This window comes from Neomonachus schauinslandi, chromosome 4, assembly GCF_002201575.2.
Source record: "Neomonachus schauinslandi chromosome 4, ASM220157v2, whole genome shotgun sequence".
NCBI lineage: Eukaryota > Metazoa > Chordata > Mammalia > Carnivora > Phocidae > Neomonachus > Neomonachus schauinslandi.
Window position 1 is genome coordinate 54,542,653 of NC_058406.1, and position 24,554 is coordinate 54,567,206.

General features: G+C 44.5%; 1 protein-coding gene across 2 annotated transcripts in view; it reads right to left on the reverse strand.

Moving 5' to 3' along the window:
* Positions 1-24,554, reverse strand: part of GNG12 (G protein subunit gamma 12) — a 126,816-nt gene that overhangs the window by 56,223 nt on the left and 46,039 nt on the right. For both annotated transcript variants that reach the window (XM_021680025.1, XM_021680024.2), the window contains exon 2: positions 18,145-18,197. The gene's annotated coding sequence lies outside the window, so the exon portion shown is untranslated. The remainder of the gene's footprint in view (positions 1-18,144; positions 18,198-24,554) is intronic.

The window sequence follows — 24,554 nt, forward strand, 5'->3', positions numbered from 1 at the left end:
TCTCTGAATGGCAAGATCTCACTTAACCTCCTAGGTCTAGAGATCAATGCCCACCTGGCCAGACCACCACCCCTGCCCCAGGCCAAGTCTGCCTTTCAAGGGAACTGCTACCCTCCCACAGAACCGAGCACAGGATCATGATCCCAGATTTGTCTGTCTGTGGACTGTGAACATCTTTAGAAGACAGACTGGGTGGCCTATCTGTCCTTATGTACTCAGTACCTAGCACTGTAGTCCGGGTTGCAAAGGTGCTGACTTCCAAAGAACTGGAAAGTAAAGCAAGGAATTCAGGGCTAGGAAGAGGTTTAAGAGGTCAGGGTGTTTGAATTCCTGCCCAATATAGAATTTCTCTCAAAATATCATTACAGAAAAACAAAAGTTTTAAAAGGTATATGTGTACACATATGCATACAGATCTTCCTTGACTTACCATGGGGTTAGGTCTCAGTAAACCCATCATAAGTTGAAAGTAGTGGTAAGTTGAAAATGCATTTAATATATCCACCTACCACTGGACCACTTTCTCACACCATACACAAAAATAAACTCAAAACTGATTAGAGACCTAAACGTGAAACCTGAAACCATAAAACTCCTACAAGAAAACAAAGGCAGTAATCTCTGGGACACTGGCCTTAGCAACATACTTATGGATGTGTCTCCTCAGGCAAAGGAAATAAAAGCAAAAATAACTATTGGGATTATACCAAAATAAAAGGATTTTGCACAGCAAAGGAAATTTGCAAATGCTATATCTGATGAGGGGTTAATATCCAAAATATATAAAGAACACAACTCAACACAAAAAATCCCAAATAATCTAACTAAAAATGGGCAGAGGACTTGAATAGATATCTTTCCAAAGAAGACATACAGATGGCCAAAAGACATATGAAAAGATGCTCAACATCACTTATCACTAGGGAAATACAAATCAAAAACCACAACGAGATACTACCTTATACCTGTCAGACTAGCTACTATGAAAAAGACAAGAAATAATAAGTGTTGGCAAAGAGGCAGAGAAAGGAGCCCTGTGCTCTGTTGCTGGGAATGTAAATTAGTGCAGCCACTTTGGAAAACAGTATGGAGGTTCTTCAAAAAATTAAAAATAGAAATACTATGTGATCCACTACTAGGTACTTATCCAAAGAAAGCAAAAACAATAACATGAGGGGCACCTGGGTGGCTCAGTTGGTTAAGCGTCTGCCTTTGGCTCAGGTCATGATCCTGGGGTGCTGGGATGGAGCCCCCCACATCAGGCTCCCTGCTCAGTGGGCAGTCTGCTTCTCCCTTTCCCACTGCTCTCCCCCCAGCTCGTGTTCTCTCTCGCTCGCTCACTCATTCTCTCTCAAATAAATAAAATCTTTAAAAAAAACCCATTAATATGAAAAGATATATGCACTCCTATGCTTAATGTGGCATTACTTACAATAGCCAAGATATGGAAGCAACCTAAGTGCCCATCCATAGATGAATGGATAAAGACAATGTGGTATATATATGGTGTATATATATATATATACAATGGAATATTACTCAGCCATAAGAACAGATTGAGATCTTGCCATTGGCGACAACATGGATGGACCTAGAGGTTACTATGTCAAGTGAAATAAATCAGACAGGGATAGACAAATACCATATGATTTCCCTTATACGTAAAATATAAAAAACAAATTAACAAACAACCACAGATTCATAAATACAGAGAAGAAACTGGTGGTTGCCAGAGGGGAGGGAGATGGGGAGTAGTAGATGAAATAGGTGAAGGTGATTTAAAAGGTACAAACTTCTAGTTATAAAACAAGTCATGGAGATTAAAAGTACAGCACAGGGAATATAGTCAGTAATACTGTAGTAACGATGTGATGACAGATGGTGATGGCAGTAGGCACAGCACAGTGTAGAGAACTGTCAAATCACTCTGTTGTACGCCTGAAACTAATATAATATTGTGTGTCAACTACACTTCAATAAAAATAATTTTTTAAAAAAAGCTTTTATTTTAGAGGGGCAGATTAGAAACAAATAAACATAAACACGCTAGGAATGAAAAGGAAAAAAGGTATGAAGGAACCTCTGAGGGTGATGAAATGTTCTGTATCTTGATTGTGATGATAGCTATATGGGTGCACACATTTGTCAAAACTCATCAGACCATATTTTAAATGGGTGTTTATTTTATGTAAATTATAACCTCAAAAAAGAGGATTCTTAAAAAAATAAAAATACACTAACCTACCCTAAACATGCTCAGAACACTCACTTAGCCTACAGTTGGGCAAAATCATCTAACACAAAGCCTGTGTTGATTATAATCAAGTGTTGACTACCTCGTGTAATGTACGGAATACCGTACTGCAAGTGAAAAACTGAATGGATGTCAACGTATCTGCTGTTCACCCTCGTGATCACGTCCCTCACAGAGAGCTGCGTGCGGCTTGCGGCCACTGCCCAGCATCACGAAAAAGTAACCTACCACACAGTGCCAGCCTGGGAAAAGATCAAAATTCAAAGTACAGTTTCTACTGAATGTGTATTGCTTTTGCACCATCATGAAGCTGAAAAATCCTAAGTCGGGGACCGTCTGTATATGCACGTGTGACACCCTTCTAGTACAGCGGGTGCCTGGTGGTGAAGACTCGAAGAGCGAGATTCACTCAGATCTTTAAGAGTTAGACATCACCTTTTTAAAAAAGATTTTTTCCTGATTTTTCAGAAAATACCAGCTACTTAGAGAAAAACGTATAACATATATTAACATGGATAATAGATTACAAAAGTTAACATGGTGCTCTATTTCCTTCTAATATTTTCTCCGTGAGTTTTTAAAGGAGCTCAAATCACACTCTATGGTACAATTTTATAGTTTGCATTTCCCTATGTGATTACAAAGTCTTCGTAAGCATCATGTTTTAAAACTTTTATTTTGACATAATTTCAGATGTAAAGTTATAGGAACAGCAAAAAATCGTTCTCTGCTATCTTTCACCCAGATTTGGATTCCTCAAATGTCAACATTTTGCTATATTTACTTTATTTTTTATTTATTTTTGTAAGATTTATTTACTTGAGAGAGAAAGAGAGCATGTGCGCAGTGGGAGGGGCAGAGGGAGAGAGAAATGCACACAGCCTCCACACTGGGCGCAGAGCCCCACATGAAGCTCAATCTCACGACCTGAGTCCAAACCAAGAGTGGGAATGCAAAACCGACATGCCACCCAGGCACCCCCTACTATAGGCATTCTCCCCTCCAACAGAGAGCACGAGAGACAAAGAGAGGGAGAGAGAGGTAGACAATGATACTGTCCGACCCTTAAATACTTCAGTGTGTCTTTTCTACAAATAAAGAGCTCTATTACATAACCACACTACAATTAGTCAAATCTGGAAACTAACATTGATATACTCAGCTATTGGGTGTCTCTCATTTCATCTCACACTACTTACCACAACATTGCATCAAAATGTCTGCAAAACATTGCCCTTGACTAAAAACACGAACCCCTATTCTGCCCTATCCCAAACACCCATTCTTGGTGGCAAACATTGCCCTTCTCCTTCCTGTCTATCCCAGTCAGCAGAGTCTGAACTTGAGCAGGTTGCAATTTGTGAGTAATAACGAAAGCTTGAAAATTCTCTGAAATGAGAGGGAACTTGCAAACCAGTCTGATGTTGCTCAGTCTTGCAATTACCTGAATGTCAAGGAATCATTAATGAATCAGGCTGTTTCAACATTAGATTAATGGTTCCTTTCAACAGTGAAAAGGAGACAGATGACCAAGAAAGGGGCGTGTGTGTATTTCTCCTCCAAATAAAGGGGTTGTGGCTGCAGCCATAGGCAAGGAGGGTAAGCGTTCACAAAGAAAAGCAACCAGCCTGTTTTGTGGACTGGGACGAGGCCAGCAGGAATTCTGGCTCCCCGGGCTCACTCCCCCTTCCCCTCTGAGCTTTGTCAGGTGCCTCAGGAGGCAAGAAATGAGCAATCTCCCAGGAACCTATCCTGGAGGAAATACATCCTCCCAGTAATGCCTACTTAGAATTAGGACAGCTGGTTTTCCATACACTGGGTGCAAAAAGCAAACAGATGATACGGTCAAAGAAATGTTTTTCTTATATAAAAATTGCATGAGATGAAAAATTATACACCATATATACACTTATGATCAATAATCATTAGAAACCTCTGTCAGATATATTTTTTAAAAGATTCACAATAATAACCTACAAGGTATGTGCACGCTCTTCCCTTTCCCATAGGAAAAACAGCCCCAAGTACTCAATGAATCTGATGTATGAGGAAAGAACAGCCTCTTAACAATGCCATGCCCTCAAATACTGAGGTGCACCTCAGGACTTCTGAGGGCAGAGAAAGGAAAAACAACTATTTAAAGCATTAATAATAAAAATACTATGATTGTATCCTCCACTTGGGGGATGAACATCTAGAACAGTGGAGATGATAAACATTCATCCAGGGTCAAGTAGATGAGATTTTTATTATGAAGGCTCTCATTATAGAAGACACAACAGAAGCTAAATAATCAGGTCAGATCTGGTAATTAAAAGCAGGTGAGTAATTAACAAACGATTAATAAAGGTGTCAGGATAAAATCATATTTTAACAAAAGATGAAATATATGGGAAGGTTTTTATATTTCAACTCTTATCCTTCTGTTTTGCATTTTGGTTTTAAAAATATACAAAAAGTATAGAAAGTAGTAGTGAAGTAAGTATTACCTTGTTGGCCTAATTGTAACAGAAAGTGACTGTCTGGCAGATTTTAGTAGCAACGGTAAATGAACTGAGGCCCAAGTAATTTATTTATTTATTTATTTATTTATTTTTAAGATTTTATTTATTTATTTATTTGAGAGAGAGAGTGAGATAGAGAGAGCATGAGAGTGGGGAGTGTCAGAGGGAGAAGCAGACTCCCTGCTGAGCAGGGAGCCCGATGTGGGACTCGATCCCGGGACTCCAGGATCATGACCTGAGCTGAAGGCAGTCGCTTAACCAACTGAGCCACCCAGGCGCCCTGAGGCCCAAGTAATTTAAACTAGCAGGACGAACTCAAAAAAGATTCCAATGTGGACAATGGTGAGCTGCAGTTTGTTAGTTAGGATCACTAATACCTATCCAGTTGGTGGTTGAAATTTTCTATCTTCTGATTGTTTTTGTCTCTACCACAACTTCAAGGGCTAAAAGGAGGCTCAATACTGGTAGTAATTTTCCATAATTAGCGTTAGTGGAGAGACCTGACCAAAAAAAAAAGTCCACTGTAGTTTAAGAGGTATGAGCCTTAAACCTGGTAGCATTTTAACCATTTTATTCTTTACAGATAGAAAACAAGCATTTAAACCTAAGTTTAGAATACTCGTTTCAAGGCAAAGGAAAGAACAACCAAAAAAAGGCCCCTTTTCCTATCCTGACTTATTGCAGGCTGACAATTTCTTTCCAGATACCAGAACAAGGAGGATGCCTTAGATGGCTCATTTTAAAGAATTCTCTAGTTCTCCTCCAGGGGGCGAAGTTGGCCAGCATGTCCCTGGAAAAGGAAATGACTTTCAAACTTGGACTTTCGCAGAGAACTAGGAAGATACGCAAGTACAAAAAGGGCCATTTCCCTCCTCTTGCTTCTTTTCAATACATTGAATTCTGACTGATTAGCAAAGCACTCCAGCCCTTTGGTGCAATATGAGGGAAGGGACTCGATTAAGGGCAGTGGGCAGAAACACTTTATCAGCCATAGTCCTGGAGTTGGCAGCCTATTCTAAAACTTGAGATCAGGGTGATGCTTTTGCCAACGCTGATACAGTTTCAAGGATATTACTTTTTTTTTTTTTTAAGGAGAATTTTCCACTGGGCCTATTATGGCCAGCTGATGCCTACCTGGCTCCTTCGCAGGGCCTCCTTCCGAGCAACCACAAAGCTGCTGGAGGTCTGAGAGCCCCGGCCCTGCCTTCCTGCAGGAATAGTGGAACCTTTCCACCTTTTGAGGGTGTGTGGTGGCCAGGAACGAGCCCAAATAGCAATTCCTCACTGGGCCTTCGTCCTCTTCCCTGAAAGGGTTAGATGCTCCTAGGGGTACTCAGGTAAAGCCTCAGAAGAGGTCACACGCAGGGCCAAAACCTATTCTCAACGTTGGAACAAACTGGAATTCTAGTATCTCGGTAACAGCATGACAGGGTAGAGGGAGAAAGACCCGGAGTGTGTGTGCCAATTCTCCCCGGCCTAGGAACAGATCTAGTTTGTGTGGATCCTGAGCCTTATACAATTTGGGGGTCTTTTAGCAGAAGAATGCAAAATTAGGACTAGCCCTTTAGCTACAGGGCATTAGAAGGGATCCTTGGAGGGGATAGGCCCTGAAGCTTGAGCATCATAACCATCCTGAGCTCCATGGTCAGCACTGCTGGTGAGGTGTGTTGGCAAGCAGGCGCCTGCAAGCCTCGTCCACAGAACGGCAGTGGTCACGTGGCTCAGCTTCTGCCTCAGGGAGTGGACTCGGGCTGGGAAAGAAAGTGCAAGGTGGTCGGTGGCAGAAAGTGTCCCTTTAGGTTCTGCTCCCTCTTCATCCTGCCCCAGGCACATCGTAGGTGCTCAGTAAACACCTTCGGACCAACCAGTGGAAGTGGCCCGGCTGCCTCCCCCCACACCTGTTCCTCCCCTTAAGGCTACAGCACTTCCCTTTTCTCAGGCTTATTGGGCAGGCTTCCAGCTTGTTTGTGAAGAAAGAGCACTCCTAAACTGTGTGCGGAGGTGAGTGAGTCACACCCAACATGAGAATGGGTTTCCTGCTCAAATGGGTAATTCATTCACCAAAGATGTCCAGGCATGCGTTACATACACCTCCAAATCAGTCCCACAAATAATGATGTTGCTTCCTTCTATACAGACCCTGCATCTGGCACAGCTTGGGCACGTAGTAAAAACACCAGGAGCCCGGAGCTCTACCGCCTCGGGAGTGCCCGTCGCCCCACGGGGATCCTAGGAAAGAAGTGTCCAAGGGCACAATCCCGGTAGAGGGAACGAACCTCCTTCATCAGGAACATGAGCTCCGCCACAGGCCAGCTTGCCACCCCTGCCTGACCAAGCCTCAGCCCCCATTTTGGGTCATCCTGTTGCCTCAGACCCGGCCTTCTCCCCCTCCTTCTGATGGGAAGGTCATGTCTCCTTTGAAGACCTCCTTGGGCTCCACACGAAGGTGCAAACTCTGCCAGATTTACAGAGAACAAAATAAACCGATCTGAACTTAGAGCACCTAGCCAAATCTAGCTATGTTTGCATATTTTCACAGTCTTTGTAAAAATAATAAATCAATTTCTCCCAGTCTTGTGGCAAAATCACTCAGCCAAATCTTAACAAGGAAATGAGAGGACGCCTACAGAAATGGCAAGTTGTTTAGTTAATGTAGCTTGCTTTCGTATATGCTACAGTTTGGTATTTGTAAGCAAACCCGCACCGAAATGTTCATGTTCTTTCTTGAACAAAACAGCGAGAACAACTTCTTACATATAAAAGTGTCTTCGGGACGCCATTTGTCACAAGGAAAAAAATGTTCTGCAAATTCTCACCTGTAAAATGAAGATGATATCATGATGGGAAGAGAATGACACCATTATTTGGGTGTTTACTGCGTGCCAAGCCTGTGCTACACATTTCACAGGGATTATTTCACTGAGGTTTCTCAACAACCCTGTGCAGTATTACCCTCACCGTGTTAATGCAGAAATTGAGGCTGTAAGAGTAAATGACACGCCCAAGGTCGCACCTTGTCCAAGGTATTCAGTGGTGGATGTGAGGCTGGGCAGGCTGAGCTTTATTCTTAGCTCTTGAGCCATGCTGCTTCTGCAACCAAAAGTCACTTTGTACACTACAAAGAACTAAGGAGCTTTGCAAGATCTTTTTTTAAAGCAGGTAGCTGCACACATTTTGATTTTTTTCACAAATTCCTATTTGATCAAAAAAAAATTGCTAGAGAACTGGGCTACTTTTTCCAAGGCTATAAGAATATTTAAGAAATCGCTGCACCAGTCAAAAGCAAATAATGATAACAGCTACTATTTATTAAGCCTATAGTATGTGACAGGCCTCTGTGCCGAATTCATTACATGATTACCTTCCCTTAATCCAGCTAGCTTATGAAGCACCTGGCAGTACCCTCATTTAACAAATGAGGAAATGGAGGCTCAGAGACTCTGTCCAAGGTATCCCAGTAGCTAAGGAAAGGTCTGAACTCTGGTCCATTTGCCTACACTACGCACCTCCTGGGTGTAAAGTGTGCACAAATAGAAAGAATGTTCTAGTTAGCAGCCTATTAGTGATTTAGTACATCTAGGTATTTGAATGGCCAAATGGGAAGCACTACATCCTTTCAGGCCAAGAGAAGAACACAGGTGAGCAGCGGTAGGGGAATGCAGTTCTGCCCTCACAGTCTCTGGCTCCAACATCATCTGGGGCATGAGGGAGGGCACAGAAGGAGGGGACGGAGGAGGGGGGGAGCCACATCCTGCCATCTTTATAAACAGCCAGCAAAGAGAACATGAGGGCATAAACCAGGTTCACATCTGGATTCACAATGTTGAGTCCTGCCATGGGAACCGGTCCAGTGATGGAATTGCCCAAAATGCATTTAATACATTCTTAGGCATTTAATACATTCTTATCCCCAAAGAGATTCCAACTCTGACTCAAATACCTTGCTAGCATCTGTCACTTGCTCATCCAGGACTCTGCCTTTACCAGGGTGTGGGGGACCTAAATGCACGGTGACCCACCTACCACCACAGCCGCCCAACCAACCTGCACATGACAAAGGAGGGCACCTTGGCAGAGAGGCCCAAGTTCACAGTGCTGGCACCAGAGAAGGCAGGAAAAGTTGCTGACTCCAAAAGGATGCTCAAGCACAAAAGAAAAACTGCAAAAAAATCAGGGGGTTAGGGGGTGGTTCTTGTAGAGCACATTCTGCAAGCCTTGATTTTTCAGAGTTCATAAACTATGGATGGAGCCTTGATTAAAAATCCCCCTGAAGCATGGCAAATCAGCTCTCAGAAGAAACTACGTTAGGGTCATGAACATGAGAAACAGTGGTTGAGCATGGAGTTTCCAAATGCTAGCTTTCTTTTGGGGTTGTATCAAGTGCACTTTGGTGCCATGGTAGGGAAAACCTTCCCAGAGGCAAGGTCAGAGGCTTCCCTGGGGTCTTAGAGGCAGGGTGTTGGTGGAAGCCTGCCTCTACCTGAAATCTCTGCCACCCAGGCAGATTTTCTCAGACAGGGTACACACACACACATACACACACACACTTTTGACCCCATTAAAGGGAATGTAGCAGGGAGCCAGGCTTGGCTTTGTAGAAGCAACACCTTCCCGGCAACTCCAAGTTATCTGAAAATCGTAATAAGACATTTGAGAGGGAAAGGAGGAGGTAGGGAGCTCCACATGCTTGCCCAGGTTTCAAGCACAGGATGAAGAGCTGCTTTTAGGGGTGTTAAAGAGGAGTTCCTTGTATTAGCCAGGGGTTAACAGTTAATCTAACAAGATGCTAAAGTGGAAGTTTCCACTCCAGCATCAAGATTCAACAGATGGGAAATTCCAAAGCACGGGGCCAGACCATTATGTGGAAATTTCTAAGAAGTTGAACTAGCTGGCTCAAAGATCCAACAGGAGGATATATAAACAGGTTCAGGGCAGTGAAAAGTGACAGAGGATTCTGTGAGGCAGATTCCTCAGAAATGCTCTGATTCCTACCCTCGCTCCCCAAGATGGCTGGGGTGGAAGGAGCTGGCCTTTCATTTCAAGCCTAGAGAAAAGGTTTTTTTTTTTTTTTTTTAAAGATTTATTTATTTGACAGAGAGAGATACAGCGAGAGAGGGAACACAAGCAGGGGGAGTGGGAGAGGGAGAAGCAGGCTTCCCGCTGAGCAGCGAGCCTGATGCGGGGCTCAATCCCAGGACCCTGGGATCATGACCTGAGCCGAAGGCAGACGCTTAACGACTGAGCCACCCAGGCACCCCTAGAGAAAAGGGTTTTAAAGGCAACATTTGGAAGGCTTGATATGGGTCTCCTAGAGTTTGGGGACTGGTATGCAACTCCTGCCTGAGGAACCAAAATGTGAGAGGACACAAAAGAGGCCTCTGGTGGCAGAACCGAAGGCTGGATCAGGGAAAGTGGTCGTTCTCCCCCTTCCCCCGGGGGTGGGGGGAAGGGGGTGAAATAGTGTGAACTCTGGGCTCCAAGAATACCAGTTTTGGTCTCCTTAAAACAGGATCGACCCAATGGGCTTCATGCATCCTGAGGGTGGGAGAACACGAATGGAAACCAGAAGCTGCTGGCTGATAATTGCAGCCAGCAGAAGAAGACACACTGCATGAGTGCTGGGAGATCCAGATGGAAAGTTCCAGCAGCGAGTCCTTGAGAAAGCCACGGAAGCAGCCAGGACAGAGAGTCCATTTACCCATCAGCCAGGCTCAGAGGACCCAGTGCCAGGCAGGACGGTAGCAGTCAGGTTAAGAACCTTCCTCTCTTCCTCCCCTCCTCTCTCTGTGTCATCTGGGGAGGCCTGACGCAGTGGGCAGCTGAAAGACGGGGAGACCTGTACTGGCAAGATGGAGGGGGGAGGTCTTCTCTTAGAGTGAATACTGCCTGTTTATAGACCAGACCGTGCATTTCCAATTTCCAAAGTGAACGTGTATGTGCGGTGTGTGTGTGTTACTTAAAGGGGCCATAGGACTTCTTATTGCCTAAGAATAACGAGTATTTGACAGAGAGAGAGAGAGAGAGCACAAGCAGGGGGAGGGGCAGAGGGAGAAGCAGGCTCCCCACTGAGCAAGGAGGCCCGATGCGGGGCTCAATCCCAGGACCCTGGGATCATGACCTGAGCTAAAGGGAGACTGAGCCACTCAGGCGTCTCGGCTTAATTAAGTTTTTAAAAGAAAATGGAGGAAAGACACACCTTACCAAATAAACTTTAAAGGAACAGTGGGAGACAATATAGCTGGGGGCGCCTGGGTGGCTTAGTTGGTTGAGCTTCTGACTCTTGATTTCGGCTCAGGTCATGATCTCAGGGTCGTGAGATGGAGCCCTGTATCAGGTTCCAAGTCGGCTTGAAATTCAGTCTCTCCCTCTCTCTTCCTTCTGCCCCTCCCCTAGCTCATGCTCACTCTAAATAAATAAATAAATATATATATACACACACACACACCCACACATATATAAATAAATAAATATATATATATCTTAAAAAAAAGAATACAGCTGTGTCTTAATTAAGTCTCACGTCACGTGTGCAATATAGAAGTTACAGCTAATCTTTGCTAAGCACAGATTACGTGCCAGGCACGAGACCAAGGACTTTTCAGATATTACCTCATTCAGTCCCCCTAACAACTCCACGAGGCAGAGGTTATTATCCCCTTGGACAGCTAAGGAAACTAGGGCTCAGAGAGGTTAGGCAACATTCCTAGAGTCACACAGGTAGGTAAGGAACCTGGACTCAACCTCAAGTCTGACATCTAATCCTGAACCCTTTTTATTCTCACAGATGAGTGGTTTTCAGCAGACAGTGCTGACTGAAGCAGGGCAGGAACTTGGATCCTGCCCAGCCTTCCCTCTTGGGAGTCCAAAACTAGAAAACCAAAGAACAGGGCTCAAAAACCACTGAACTGCATGATCTGAGCAAACTCTTCCAACCCTGGGATTCTATGATTCTATCACCTGTCGGTGGAAAGGTGGATAGAGGAAGACACACAGTAGCAGATGTGGGGAAGAGGAAAAACACAGAGTTTGTATCCTGCATTCTCATAGAGGCAGCCGAGAGGAGCTGGTTCTAGTAGGTGCTTCCATAACAGACCCGAGGTTCACAGAAGCATAGTCCTGTGTAGAAATAAGTGGTTCAGATAATGCAGGTAAAGCACTTAGCACAGAGCCTGGCACCAGAGTCAGCATTTTGGTAAATGGCAACTGGGACTGTAAAGAGTTTACACATATGCCTAAAAAACTTGACATGCAACTTAACGCAACACACTCAGCCACTGACATCACTGTGTCCCTTCCATAGGGAACTATGTTTATCAATGACACTAAACATTATTAGTTGAGCCAAGACAAGAAACAAATGCATAAGATTAAGCTGGCCAAATCTAAAACAATTTAAGTAAGCCTGAGCAATGGCTCTTAAGCAGTAGGGGACCATGAAGTCCTCTGAGAAAATGATGGAAACATAACCCCTTTTTCCACTTTAAAAAAAAGTACATATACACAATTTTGCAAATAATCACAGAAGCCCATTCACTGACTCATTCAATGGATTACTGATCCACTGGAGCCCACCCACTGTCCTCAGGTTAATAGTCACTGCTCTAGATTCTGGGGATGCGATAGGAGATCCATAGGCCCAAAGCTGCCCACCCGACCCCACGGTGGGGTCACCCATCCTTCACCTCTCCATATGCTCATTGTTACTAGTCTTGATCATGATACCGACCCTGGAATAGGTAGTCAACATAACTGAAGCTGAATCTAATTTTAAACCTTTCCAGTTTAGTGGACCCCCCAATTCAGAATTCCTAAATCAGTGGACTCTGGTACCCAAAAGTTTTATCTACTTGGCATGCTCTTACTTCCTTCTTCTGATAACGAAATTCTTCCTTCTTTCATAAGGACCCCATTCTATGGGATTCTGGAGGGATTTACCCTCTCTCGAGGGCCACATGAACAAAGCCTGGCCAAACAGATACTGCTTACTGTCATCTGTGTACTTCTGGCTAACTTGATTCAGGAAAGGAATCCAAACTGGGCCAGCTAAGATCCCTCCTTGGTATTATTAGAACAATGGCAAGAGAGGCAGTCTCTTTTCACTGAGATCCATAGCTGTGAGGATGATGGCAATGTAACACCGATGGCTACCTCTGGTACCATGGTACGGGAAGAGCTTGCCTGTGAATGAAGTTGACAGCATTGAGCTGAGCCAAAAGATGGAGAGAGTGAAAGAAAATGGCCTGATAATATCTTTTGAACTCCTGGATACAGCTATACCTGAAGTCCATTCCAGTACAGATTTCTTAATTATGTAAGTCAAGAAACTAGTTTAAATTGGATTTCTGTTACTTGCAAACAAAATAACAACAATCATAAATAACAATAATAATAAAATAACAAATAAGCCTGACCTAAATGAAAATAAACCCCGAAAGGAAGTTCCCATTCCTGGGTAGTACTTGCGGAATTCTAGGCTGCTCTCTGACAATGATCCTACTGAATTAACGGTTTTTCATCCTCTAATATTCCTACAGAAAGTCTAGGCTTAACCTTCTCTCACACGACCCTCTGCCCCTGACAGTTCTTCTTACCAATGCTGCCACCAATCAGACCCTACTTCTTGCAATAAGTATCAAAGTTTCCGACCTGAAGAAGAAAGTCCCAGAAGTGCACAACAGTCACCCAGGCGAGCCCAGATTGTAGTTTGTTAACAGCAAGCAAATACTTGCAGGCTGCTATTCCTATTCCCATGAGATTCTCCAACTGCCCCAGTTCTCACCTGAACACTCCAGTATCAGTAGTGACCTAGAGCCAGGGGGCTCAAAGCAGAAGGAGACCTACTTGTGGAGCAAGACAAGAGGGCCAAACAGTTCACAGTGGACAGGGTCGATGCAAATTCTGTGCATCCAAAAGCCACTCCACAGACCTAGTCAGGGTGTAGATGATTTGGGACTGGGGAGAAATAATATTCACAGAGTCCTTTCAGGAAGCTGTTTATTATTCTTTTAGAACAGGGATGGTAAGTCACTTTCAACTCCTGTGCCAAGTTTGGTCCACAGCCAGATGCCCAGGCTCAGTGTCAAGAACCACGACAATCTGTAAAGTCTAATACGGGGGTGGGGGTGGAGCACGAATGTATGTATTTGTGATTCCAGCTGAAACCATTAGAGTTTATCCTTGGATTAAGTGCATACCTGGACTGGAAGGGCTTTTCTTGGGCTTCACCTAGAGGTTACATCATTCACCTACACCCAGGACAGTCCTCATTATTCTATTTATTACAGGGATGTTGTTCACAACCTTACGTGGTCTCCTCTTAATGAGCACTTTGGAGAAATGACTCTAAGTCTTACCTCTTCCGAGTAACTATCATGCTTGCATCTTCCAGCCACTGGGCACTGTTACCTGAGCACGGGTCTTTCTGGGAGCGACTACCCAGAAGCTCCAAGGCAAGACTGGGGGACCTCACAGCCCACGTACAGGCTCTCAGCCCTATGCTAGGGGCCCAACCTTACCTCTAACTTCCCCTACCCTGCCTTACCCCGCAAATTTCCTGCCTTCTTTATTTCTGTGGGTCTCATTATATTATGTGTGTATTTAAAAGCCACCCCAAAGGCAGCTCTTTCTGCCCATGGATCCTGCCCCTGTTTTTTTTTTTTTTTTATGTTATGTTAATCACCATACAGTACATCATTAGTTTTTGATGTAGTGTTCCTTGATTCATTGTTTGCGTATAACACCCAGGGTTCATTGCCGTACGTGCCCTCCTTGATGTAGTGAAAAGAAGGGCCATATGCACCCCAATGTTCATAGCAGCCCACGCGCTTTAATAAAACCACCCTTGTGGGGTGCCTGGGTGGCTCAGTCAGTTAAGTCGGTTTTGGCTGAGGTCATGATCTTGCGGCTGTGGGATCGAGCTCCGCACCGGGCTCTGTGCTCAGTGCAGAGTCTACTTCAGATTCTCTCTCCCTCTCTCTCCCTCTCTCAAATAGATAAATAGTATCTTTTAAAAAATAAAAAAATTAAAAAAAATAAAACCACCCTTTTGCACCAAAAATAAATAAATAAATAAATAAAATAAAAGCCACCTCAAAGCTCTTTGAAAGAAGAGAGGCATGTATATTAGATCAATAAAAATACTATAAAACAACCTGGATGGTGAAAGGATGACAGTTTTACAAATGCTGCCTGTTCGGGTGGCTCACTGGGAAGCTCTGGCTGAGCAGGCTGAGAAGGTGGTGGCCTTGGACCAGGAACGGCCCGAGCCAAACTGTCAGCAACTGTCTCGGTCCTCCTCCCCCTCTTCCCGCCCTCCTGCCTGCATACACCCCGCCTCCCCATCCTTCCTTGGGCAGCTGGGTGCCCTCTGGCCCATTCCTGTGTATCCCACACCTACTTTCTCTTTAGGACTCCTGGTTGTTTCCCTTTTCCAACTCCTCCCATCAAATCAAAGCAGCTCACACTTACAGGACCTTGTACTTGACATTGACAGGTTGTCCGTGGCTGATAACAGTTTATCCAAGTATCTCCTCTCTGAGGGATGAGTACATTTTAACCAGGTATTTTGAAGAGGGTAAAAATTCAAAGAACTCATTCATTAATAGTGGAATAGGCTGTAATGATGGTAGAGAGGCAACTGAATTGGGGGGGGGGTCTTCTTGTAAATCCCAAAGAATTCTATGTGAAGCAGTTAGCACAGTGCCTGGCACGTCAGCACTCAAGATCACAGAGGACACTAATGATGACTACTGTTATTGTTATTAGTGATCCCACCATGACTACCACTCAACTACTCCCTGCCTATTCCTCTCTCACTACCACGACCACCACCACGAAGGTAACTGCCCCTTTCTGAACACTGGCTAGCCACAGATCCATAATCCATTAATGCATTTTCATTATCTTTTATGGTTCACAAAACACTGGCACATACATCATCCTTTTAGATCTTCTTGGTAGGCCACAAGTTAAACATTATTCCCATTTTACAGATGGAGAAACTGAAGCTCAGCTAGGTTGAGTTTATAAGGTCCCAGAGGCAGAAAGCAGGAGGGTCAGGGCTCCAACCCAGGTCTCCTATAAATGTCTTTTTTTTTTTTTTTTAAGATTTTGTTTATTTATTTGATGGAGACATAGCGAGAGTGGGAACACAAGCAGGGGGAGTGGGAGAGGGAGAAGCAGGCTTCCCGCAGAGCAGGGAGCCCGACACGGGGCTCGATCCCAGGACCCTGGGACCATGACCTGAGCTGAAGGCAGACGCTTAATGACTGAGCCACCCAGGCGCCCCTAAATGTCTTCTTCTTTCCGTAACGAGTGGTGCCAACTGCACAGCAATCACATGAGAATCATCTGAGCCCTTTAAGATTCCTGGGGTCCACCCCAGACCTAATAAATGGGGAGGGCCCAGGGGAGCCTGTATTTTAACAGGTGCCTCACGTGACCCTGCTGAGCTGCTGATGGACGACCAAGCACAGTGTCCATGCTGTGGACTAAGTAGCGGCTATACTCTCGGCCTTCCGTGGGGTCCTGCAAGGAAGGCCTGGGCAGCCGTCTGCTCTATAAAGTCAGTTTTCTACCACTGCATAACTGTTCCCTCACCACAATCACATTTAGGTTCAAAGGAAGCATCGACAAAGCACTGGAGAAGGCAGACTAGCCAAGGTGAAGAGAGTGAAGCGCACAACCCAGCATTTGGCTTTGAAGTAGTTCAGAGCAGGGCAGATCCCAGACGGCGAGAACAGGCAGAGAAGGCCATATTGCAGAGAAGGGAAAATTCTAGTGGGCCCTGCAGAATGACAAGGGTTTCCAAGGAGGGAAGGGGTGAGCAGCACGAGGTGTCCTCAAGAGAAATGGTAAATGGAACAGTCTGGCTGGAATAAAAGGGGTGGTGGGAGGTGAGCAGGAGAGGAGGGGGCCAGATGACGGATGTGGAGAAGCCAGAGAGAGGAGTTGAGGCTGGTGCCGGGGATGATCTGAGACACGGACAGCGACAGCCTGAGAGATGAGCTGAAGGATGACCAGTGTGGCAGCGGCGAATGGAGGGAGGCTTGGAGCGTGGGCAGCCTGGCACTGGCAAGACCACCTCAGAGCCTACTCAATTGAGATGCCAGGGGGCAGTGCCAGGGCCCCGCAAATCAGAATGGGGAGAGAGGGCGGTGGGCTACGGGCTGGGCATGGATCTGAGCCCTCACTCCATGCCCTCCTTTTTTCACATGACTCAAAAACACTGTAGGATAGGACCATAAAAATGGCCACAATCCTTCCCCTCCCTGTATCCGTGTTCCTGTGGTGCAATTCTGCAGCTCCTCCACGAAGGGGCTGACTTTGTATCTGTAGCCTCTTGAATCCAGGCCAGCCACATAAGCTCACGTTAGCCACCAGAACGTGATGGAAGCAACGTTGTGCCACATCTGAGCCTTAGGCTGGAGACGTTCCTGCTTTCACTTGGTACCCTGCCCAACCCCACGGGAATATGCTCAGGGTAGCCTGAAGGATGGTGAGGCACACGTCTTAGAGTCATTGTCATCACGCTAACAGCCAGATGACTCTCAGAAACAAAGCCTAACCGACCTGGACCTGTAGCTGACTGCAGAGACAGGAGTGGTCCCAGCAGAGACCAGAAGAATCACACAGCAGAGCCCAGCCCAACCTGCCAACCCACAACATCGTAGGATAAAGACATGATTGTTATTTTGAGTCGGGAAATTTTGGCTCAAATCTCTGGTAGTGTATTTTGGGGGTGATTTCTTATGCAGCAAAAGCGAACTGCTACACACTGCAAATAACAGTATCACCACAGCGTTAGGGAGTGATGCCACATGAAGCCCCAGAAACTTTTTCACTTAAAAAGTATATTACTTTCCTAACTCTAAAGTCAGTTTTCTACCACTGCATAACCGTTATGTCCCAACAATCACATTTCGGTTCAAAGAGAGAGGAGAGGAAAACTACAGCAAGAAGAAAGCTAATAAGTTATAACTGTGAGCCAATTTTCATTACAACACACTGCAAGGGACTGTCTGAATTCCTTGGTCGAAATAACACTTTGTTGTTTTGGATACTGCCCGAAACAAGCAGACCATCAACAGGGGCCTGGAAATAGTTTCATTACAAGAAAAAGAAAAGTTTTATTTTAATAGTATTTGGCATGTAATCATAATCTTTTCCCTGACCACGTTCTTAGCCAAGGAACACGGATTGGTCTTTTTTTTTTTTTTTTTTAAGGCTTGGAGACGTCTTAAATTATTTCAGAGAGGAAAATAAAAAGTGTGAATAAATAGACATCTAATCATAGTACTGGTAGGGAATGTATCTAACTTAGAAGTGTGAAACATTCAAAAATAATGTCAAACAGTCACATTGTTTTAAAAATGAAAGAGAACTCACCAGTAAGACTTCCCCTGGCTCACCGTTTTCAGGTTGTAAGTGGTGGAATGAATCTGAAATAGAATTAAGCAAACATTCCGTAAGTAAATCATACTCGGGAAGGGTGTGCTTTCAGTCCCAAGAGACCGCCATGATGCTGAGTATTTATTCTGTTAGTTAAAGATTAGCAAAGCCTTTTCTGGCTCCTGGTGGAATAGGGAGAGTTTTTTGCCTACATATTTCAACTTCCTGAATAGAGAGCATTCTCTCATCTACTTCAGAGAGTGCTGGACGTCTGAAGCCAGTACTATAAATGGTAGTGTTTTCGTCCAAACCCCTCCAAGTCAGCAGAAGCCTCCTTGGTTGTTGCTCTCGCATTGGTCCCTCAACCCCTTTTGCTAGGACCAAGTCATTGCTCCCTTTATGGAACCAGTGAAAAATGGATGGTCCAGCACAACCTGAAGGACAATGGGAAGAGTGTACAAGGCTTCCTGATAGTGGCCACCTGATCACAAATAACCCCAAACTTTTGTTTTATCTATAAGGGTGAGCCTAAGGCAGTGCTGCTCAACAGAACTATAAAATGAGCCATTTATATCATTTTATATTTTTGAGTAACCACATTAAAAAGGCAAAAAGAAGTGGATGAAATTTTAATATGTTTAACTGAATTTATTCAGAAAATTATCATTCCAACATATAACGAATATAAAAATTACTAATGAGACATTTCACATGCTTTTTTTCATACTCAATCTTCAAGACCCAGCACATCACAGCTCAGACTAGCCATATTTCAAGTAATCAATAGCCATGCTGGCCGGTAGCCACACCAGACACTGAGGGAATCCAATCTTGGCCTTTACAGGTCCTGGCAAAGCCAGTCAAATGCATATGGAGATTTTATTCATCTATTTTCCTGCTCCTTGTAATCCATCATTACCTCATTCATGATGTCATTTTACTAGAAATAATCATACAATAACAGCAAATATTTATATAGCACTTACTATTGCCAGGAACTATTCTTGGCATCTACTTCAATTAATCCTCGCAATAACTTTATGAGATAAGCATATTATCATTCCCATTTTGTAATGAGGAAACTGAGGCATGGAGAAGTTAAGTAGCTTACTCAAGGTTATAGATGGTGACAGAGTTGAGATTCTTTTTTTTTAATAAGGCATTGTTTTTGAGAATTAATTTATGTGAGAGAGAAAGAGAGAGCATGTGAGCGTGGAGTGGGGGGCAGACGGAGAGGGCCAGAATCTCAAGCAGACTCCCCACTGAGCGCGGAGCCGGATGTGGGGCTTGATCTCACGACCCGGAGCTGAGATCACCACTTGAGCTGAAACCAAGAGCTGGGCACTCAGCCGACTGCACCGCTCACGTGCCCCAAGAGAGCTGGGATTCTAATCCATGTAGTCTGCCTCCAGAGCCCATGTCCTTAGCCACTGGACTCTCAATTAAATGTGAATGGCTCAAAATAAGGTAACTGCTTTCAGTTTTAATTATGACCACCAAGTGGCTCAAGGCTGCTCGCAGGATACGTGGTCAGATAATAGTAGTGATGGCAGATGGAGGAGTTATGGGATGTGCTAGCAAATTAAAATAAAAACAACATGGAGTGAGAGCAAAAGCCCCACAAGCAGGCCTGGGGTCAGGCCTAGGTCTGGGAGCACAGTATGGGGTTAACAGCGGGGGGGGAGGGGTGTCCGTCTTTGGAAAACCCTGTCTTCATGATTTTTCTGACGGAAAAGTCCATCACTTTGATCAGATTCTCAAGGGGGTCTACAAGTTAGACACCTCTGTATCTGTCCTAGCAGAGGTGGAGAGGAAGAGAAGACGCATCAGGTAGAAAGGAATTCAGAAAACACATCCTTCTACTTAATCCATGGTCCCCAAAGAAATCACACCTAATGAGAAAAATAAGATCCACATGTGCAAACTCCATGCCCAAGTAGTAGGAAAGGGGGTGGATCAAGGACACTGTTTAGAATCAACCAGCCTTGGGCTGAGGCCACCGCAGGAGGCTGCCACCTGAGCCTAAACCTGCTGAAAGTCCTTCAGTGGCTTCCTCTAGGTTCTATGATCAAGTCCAGCCTCCTCAGCCCACTCAAAAGCCACAGTGGTCTTGTGCCTGAGCACTCAGGTATCTTGTCCTTTAGCCACAGAGACATATTTACAGGTCCCAAAATGCCATTCACTCACTCCTCCGTGCCTCTGCATATTCTGTTCTATCAAACACATCCTTTCTCTACTGTATCAGCCTATCTGTAGGTCTCAGTTCAAAAGTCACCTTCCCTGGGAAGCCTCCGTGAACCCCTTCGGCTGACTTAGGGACAACTCTCTCTGCATCACGGCCAGTGGTCACTCAATTCAATCGAGAATTATGTACTACTACTACTACTACTACTATGGATAATAATAAAAGTTGGTTTTTATGGAGTTGTGTGCCAGGCACTGTTCCAAGTGCTTTGCATGTTCCTTTAATCCACTCAGTAACCATATTGGGGAGGTTCTCTTATTACCTGATCTAGCAGGTAAGCAAACTGAGGCAAAGAAGTTAGCAGCCTAAGGTCACCCAGCTCATAAGTGGCAGAGCCAGACTGTGAATAAAAACACACTGGGATAAAGAGTCTCCAACTCTCCAAATATGTCCTTTAACAAAGCAAAAAGCAAGTTTTATCTTCATCTTTTAAATCCAGCCAGTGTTGAGGGGTGGTCATTTCCTATGCCTGCTCAGTACTAGAGGGAAAAGATGCAACTCAGATCTTGACCAACTCAATCACACCTCCAACAAGTTCTTTTTTTTTTTTTTAATATTTTTTTTTTGAAGATTTTATTTATTTATTTGAGAGAGAGAGAATGAGAGAGAGCATATGAGAGGGGTTAGGGTCAGAGGGAGAAGCAGACTCCCCGCCGAGCAGGGAGCCCGATGCGGGACTTGATCCAGGGACTCGAGGACCATGACCTGAGCCGAAGGCAGTCGCTTAACCAACTGAGCCACCCAGGTGCCCACCTCCAACAAGTTCTTCAGCTTCCCTTCACTTTGCACATGGATCTAAGTAATAACATGCCCTCTGAAAGCCTTGGGTGACCATTATAAAGGAATGCCAGAAAGGATACTTTATTTTATTTTATTTTTTTAAAGATTTTATTTATTTATCTGACAGAGGGAGACACGGCGAGAGAGGGAACACAAGCAGGGGGAGTGAGAGAGGGAGAAGCAGGCTTGCCACAGAGCGGGGAGCCCGATGCGGGGCTCGATCCCAGGACCCTTGCATCATGACCTGAGCCGAAGGCAGATGCTTAACGACTGAGCCAACCATGCGTTCCAAAGATACTTTCCTCTAAAAAAGATGATACTCAAGTAAAAAAAAAAAAAGGACACAAAACCCTTTCTTAAGGTTTATTTGGTTTCAAATAACTCAATATGACTATATTCCAAATATTGTTTTAAATAAAAGTCTCATGCTGCAAATCTCCTTTTGCTGTCCAGTCATGGCTTTGCCCTTCTGTACCCTGCAGTTCCATGGTATGTTTCTTTCCAGCACTATCTAAACTCCCTTCGAAGGAATAAAAAAAGTGACCTTGGAGGAGGACACTCCTCTCTTTCTTTCCCTAACAGTGGAAAAGACAAACGTTTCAAGATCTGGGACATACACAGACGTCTAGGGAGAGAAAGAGCTCTTTGTAGCTCACGTCAGAGACTGCATCACGGTGGCGCAGCCTACCACCGGCAGATAAGGGCAATTGGCCGTAACACCCACCCTTCCTACTGCATCCACAATGTAAAAGAAACCACCAACTTCCCATGTATATGGACATCAGCATTATCTCAGTTATTAACAACCAAACTAGTAACAACCGATTGTGTTTTGACTCTTCCGAGCTCCTCTTCTTCCACAATAAACATTAACCTAATTGTTATTGAGAGCTTTACTGAGTGCAAATTATGTGCCAGGCATGGTTGTACTGCTGGAGACATAGCAGTGTATGAGGTAAACAAGGCTCCTGATATAGGGACCCTCCCACCATAATGGGAGGCAGAGAATAAACAAGTACACAAAGAAGTCTGTAAGATAACTTCAGTGACAAGTTCTACAAATGTTTCCATATAAACATGGAGTGACGGGACCTACTGAAGAGTTTAACAGTGTCTCTCTGGGCAGCTATATGGACGAGGCGGGAAGAGGCAACAGTGGATGAATGGATCAGTGCTGACCGGTTACAAGGCCATTCACTTGTTTAGGTGAGATGTGATGGCACCTTGGCACAGGACGGTAGAAGCTGGCATGGAGAGAAGTGAATGGATTCAGGATAGGTTCTGGAAGTACAACAATGAGGACCTGCTGATGAAGTGGATGTGAGAGAGGAAGGAGAGGATTGGATCTAGATGACATCAAGGTTTTGGCTCAAGCAACTGGGTCGATGGTAGCTTCTTTGAGGGACAAACAGGTTGTGGGAGGAAAGAAAATCCAGAATTCTGATTTGACCGGGGCACCTAGGTGGCTCAGTTGGTTAGGCGTGCGGCTCTTGGTTTCGGCTCAGGTCATGATCTCACCCAGGGAGTCCTGGGATGGAGCCCTGACTGGAGCTCCTCGCTCAATGGGGAGTCTGTTTGAAGATTCTCTCCCTCTGCCCCTCCCCCCCACTCACATACACACTCCATAAAATAATCTTTATTTTTAAAAAAGAATTCTGATTTGCCCTTGTTAACTTTGAGATATCCAGGTGGCAATGTCAAGAAAACATTAAGGATTCTAGAACTGTTGCTGTCAAATACAATAGCTGCTAGCACATGTGGGAAATTAAACTTAAATTAAACACAATTAAAAACTCATTTCCCCAGTCACACGAGCCATATTTCAAGTAATCAAGTAGACAAAGAAATGGCTTTGTACTGAACAGCAACAGTGTAGATTATTCCATCCCTGTAAAAAGTTTCACTCGAGGGGTGCCTGGGTGGCTTAGCTGGTTAAGAGTCTGACTTTTCTGCTCGGGTCATGGTCCCAGGGTTCTGGGATGGAGCCCCGAGGCTCATGGGGCTCCCTGCTCAGCGGGGAGTCTGCTTCTCCCTCTGCCCCACCTTGTGCTCGTGCACACGCTCTCTCTCAAATAAATAAATCTTAAAAAAAAAAAAAGTTCCACTCAATAGGAATTATCTAAAACGCACATGATACCTCGCTAGACTCCCTCCACTACTATAACATTTAATATAATTGTAAAATACAAAATTATAGCCCTGCGAGATCTTTAACCTTAAACAGCCATTGGAATCTGATCAGATTTGTTTCAAGTCTTACGTTAATTCCCTAGAAAATACATACTACAGCACTGTGGGAGAGTGGGGTGAACACTAGATTTATAGGCCTGGCTTCTAGCTGTCTTGACTACCAGTGACTTCCAGCAAATCATTTAACTAAAATGTGCCTCCACCTCCCCACCTATAAAATGGGGAGTCACCCTGAATGGACTATACTGAGAAGCATGTTGGAGAATGTTTGCAGTTCTCAAGACATCTCTAGTGTTCCCTAGTCAGGTCTATTATGATTTCACTTGCAAATTCTGACACATCGTCTCGTCATCTCAAATGGCAAAACGCGTAAGAAAGGGCCTTCAAAACATATAAAAGGCGTAAAAGGTACATACTCCACAAAGGTGAGGGAAAATATACCCTTTGTCTTGAGTCTAGCATAGAAATTTGTTACTAGATGTTGCATGGCTCCTGACTTTATAAAGTAATGCTGTAATGTGTCAAAGAATCAGGAATTCTGTCTTTCACCTTTGGGGCTCAAGTCTTGAGCCCCAAAGGTGAAAGACAGACAGTAGGAACCAAAATGGCGACATTTCCCCCCACTGTGCAAGGGCTTCTGTCCCAGGAAAGCGCACACCCTGAGCAGGTGAACTGGCCTACTTTAACCAAATGGTGCTACCCTATTATCTCCTACCCAGAAGAGCTGGTCTGGGCTGTTCATGGGGAGAAACTTCCACCTGCCCCCTGTCCTTAATCCACAGAAAGCTAGAGACCTGAAATCTTGTTTTTAATTAAGAAACTGCTGGTATGTGTCCTCAACTAATTTGTAGATAATTGGGGGGGGCAGGGGAGTAGCCTGATTATGCCAAAGCTAGCAAGAAATTTTAAAAAATATACATACAATTCCTATTTTGCCAACCTCTATGAGAATATATAAAAAGCCAGAGTAAGCACTTGAAATGTTACACTCAACGTATTTTTTCCCATTTCCCTACTGAAAGGCAGTGGCACTTTTTGGGCATTTTTTTTGTTCGTATGTATGTTTTTGTGTGTGTGTGTTTCCCCCAATGACAGTTTTAAAAGGACAGCAAGCGTCTTTGGGCCCACATGCCCACCATCCTAGGGCTACTACCTATTTTTGACTGTTACCCTCCACAGACACCCATGTTTT